The sequence below is a fragment of the Melanerpes formicivorus genome, unplaced genomic scaffold (genome assembly GCF_026170545.1).
Source record: "Melanerpes formicivorus ecotype bairdi unplaced genomic scaffold, bMelFor1.0.p_v2 SCAF_71, whole genome shotgun sequence".
Taxonomy (NCBI): domain Eukaryota; kingdom Metazoa; phylum Chordata; class Aves; order Piciformes; family Picidae; genus Melanerpes; species Melanerpes formicivorus.
The window spans coordinates 2,587,440-2,591,193 of NW_027142423.1; positions in this window are offsets into that span (position 1 = coordinate 2,587,440).

The following is a 3,754-nucleotide window of genomic DNA, read 5'->3' on the forward strand; positions in this document are numbered from 1 at the left end:
AAAACCTCCTCCTGATGTATGCAGTAGTCTGCCAAATATTTTTAAATGAAAAGGTTTTAATAATCTTCTCAAGAAACCCACCGTGAGAGAAAGCTGCTTTCCTGGTGCTGGTGGCGTCACCAGCATGCCAATCTGCAGCTTGCTGAGTGAGTCAGATTGGAGGGTTGAGGCCTCCCTCCCTGTTTGTATGTTTTCCCCCTTGATGTCTGACGCTGTGATATGCTCTTTGGCCATGCAGCAGGTCCGTGCCCTCCTGCTCGCTGGCTCAGGGTCCAGCACGGCTGAGCGCACAGTGACGTGCATGCAGGTGCTTACTTGGCTGTCCTGGAAGAGAGAATGAAGGTGATTAAAACAGCTCAATTTGCCTGGAAACAGCCAAACCACTGTTTGCCTTTCTGCTTCCTCAGCTGGGGAGGAAAATACACCTCCCACACTCCAGCTCAGCACAAGCCTCTTTAATCCATGCTGCTGCTCTAAAGACTTATTTCTACCCCTGGCACATTTGCTCCTAAGACTGAAAAAGAAGAGCCTGCTTATTATTACCATTTGCAACACAGGTCATTGGAATTTTCATTTCACCAGGAAGGACTGCAGGTTGTTATTTTGTTAGTTCTGTCAACACTCACAGTCCCTAGCAGGGAGATCTCCAGCCTCAACTCTCACAGCCTGGCCTCAGACATGATTTTCAGCACTGATGGAAATTGTGCACTGATGCTGGCTGTGTTTTACCCTATTCTTAGCAGAATCAGACTGTGATTGAGATCCCTTCCTGCGCACTGCCTTCACAGGAGACATTTGAAACAGGCAGTGAGGAAATGCTGCGTGTTGCATTTAAGTTCTGCAGCCTTTTTTACCATGGAAAGCCTAATATGTATATGATGAGATGGAATCTACTGTCCCTTCCCTAAGACTGCAGAACACATACTTTGTGTAAGATTCATGGGGGGGGGGGGCGGGGCAAGAGGGTACATTTATACATCATACAAGTGAAAAGTTTTATGCCATCAGAGATCCACATGTTGTCTTCCACATTAGCTGTGCAAACACCTGCCTGAAACCTGTGAGTCAAGGAGCTCATGATATCTCATACATCTCTCTGAACAGCTGCTGGCAAGTGGCAGAAATACATGTTTTTTTCCACAATGCATTGTCACCTCTGCCTCTCTAAAGTCCTTTTCTCAAGAGGCTTTTCCCAGATACTTATACCTACCTATGGGCCCTGATAAGCCACTTTCAAAATGGCTTCAAAGCATCAAAGAGATGCTTTTCTGACTCACTCCTGGGACTTTCCATCTTCTTCTGGAAGCACATTAAAAAGTTGCTCTTTAGTGCCTTCTTAAAGTTACAGGCACTTACTCTGCATGATACTTAATGTGGATGGCTGGCAAGGTTGGTTTGCAGGCTCAGGTCCAAAGGATGAATAGTCTGGACCCAGAGCACTTGCACAAATCTTATAGAACAGAAGTAGCACATTACTTTACACCCAGAAACACACTTGAGTAGCAATTTTGTTTTGTCTCCTTGAGGAAGAAGGCAGCCTTCCCAGTTGTGCACCTTAGAACCTAACATAGGCTTATCATTCATATTTAACAAGGGCTTCTGCTCTCTCCCCATCCCCACTGTACGTCCCTGTATGCTTCTCAACTCATTTTTCCTTTAGAAATTACCAAACACCAACATTCTGCCACAGACTGTGGACGCCTGAAAAATAAACCTGGCTTGGGACCTGATTTATGATGGATTTCCATCTTTCTAAGGTGCTAAGCTGAAGTACCAGGTCTAAGCACACTCAGTTTAAGGAAAATTTAAAACCTACCTCAGAAGATTACAGACAAAACCTGTTTCTGTTTCAGATCACTGGAAGCATTGAACTTTTGCTAGTGAGAGAGATGAGTTTCCATCATTTTGCAAAAGGGTCTGGAGCCTCAGGTGCACACCAGCAAAACAAAAGCATAGATCAATCCCAGCATTTAATCTAGAACTTTGTTTTGTGTCTCAGTTTGTCAGTGCTGATGGTTGTGCTTTTCGGGAGATAGGCTATGAGGTAGGATAGAAAGAAATCTCTTCAGAGCATTCCACAAAGCCTTGGGTTTCCTCTTTATACAGACTCTGAAACTCATTAAGAGACAGCAGCTGCCTGTGGAATTTCTGCTTGAGAGAAATTATTCAGACTATCTCAATAAATTCATCTTCAACTTCTAATAATAAGGCACTCTGTTCCTGAGTCTACATTAAAAATGTCACATGTACAATCAGACCAGTTCCAGTGACCCCAGCCAAGGACATTTCTCAAGATTTGCATCCCATGCAGACGTGCGAGGCATCACACCAGCTTTTGCAGATGAAAGCTCCATGTCATTACTATCCAAAATCATCACCAGGAAAAAAAAAAACCCAACAACTTATCCTTTGATCCCATTTCAACTTTAATCAACCACACTTTAAATATGAAAAAAAAAAACCAACCAACCCCAACCTCTCATCTCGTCATTATGAGAGTAGATACTGACAGCTTAAATCACTCAGCAGGCAGTGTGAGCTTGCAGCCCGGAAGGCAAATCGCATCCTGGGCTGCATCAAAAAGCGGGGTTACCAGCAGATCCAGAGAGGTGATTCTGCCACTTTGCTCTGGTGAGACCTCACCTGGAGTACTGTGTACAGGTCTGGAGTCCTCAATATAGGAAGGACATGGACCTGATGGAGAAGGTCCAGGGGAGGGCCACGAAAATTCGAGGGCTAGAATACCTCTGCCACAAGGACAGCTGAGGGAGCTGGGAGTGTTCAGCTTGGAGAAGAGGAGGCTCTGGGGAAAAACCTGACAGTAGACTTCCAGTACTTGAAGGGGGCTACAGGAAGGATGGGGAGAGACTGTTTACAAAAGCTTGCAGTGACAGGATGAGGGGCAATGGCTTTAAGCTTGAGAAGGGCAAATTTAGATTGGATGTTAGGAAGAAGTTCTTCACTATGAGGGCTGTGGAACACTGGAACAGGTTGTCCAGGGAGGTGGTTGAGATCACTTCCTCAGAGATATGCAAGGTGAGGCTTGATGAGGCCCTGGGCAGCCTGATCTAGTTGGGGATGTCTGACTGTTGGGAGGTCAGACTGGATGACCTTTGCAGGTCCATTCCAGCCCAGACGATTCTATGACTATGATTCTATAAATGTGCAGAGGGCAATTCAGTGCATGAAATGAACATGACAGTGAAGTTGTTCAGTTTTACCAGGCAAGAGACATCTCAGAAATCATCTGCACAGTTCTCCCCTTTTCTCTGGCATCAGCTCGAGTAGCTCTGTACTGCACTGTCTGCAACCTAGGGATCCAGACATTTGTGGTTTCTGGAGCTTGATTATTACAGGCTTTGCATTTATAGAAAGAATATAGTTTTTCACCCAGTGAAGCTTCAGTGCCTTCTACTGGAACCTCTCCAGCCATCTGCCATTTGGGATGCAAGGCTGGAGGCAAGACAAACTGAGAGAAACAGCACTTCCCTCTCCTTGTGAAACCTGTGATGCAGTAACCTTTTGTGACTGTGAAAAGTCACTGATTTAGAGCCAATGTAAAAATCATTTAAAGGATGTTAATCTTCAATATTTTAAGGTACTGAATTTTTAAACTTCAATATTTTTGTCTTGGGTTTGGTGCCAATATTTTAAGAGAATGGAGACTTTTGATAGCCACTGACTATGTCTCTGCTGAGGGGTAGAAGTCCCCTGTAATGCCTTATGTGGGTATTTCAAATAACACAAAGTTGGA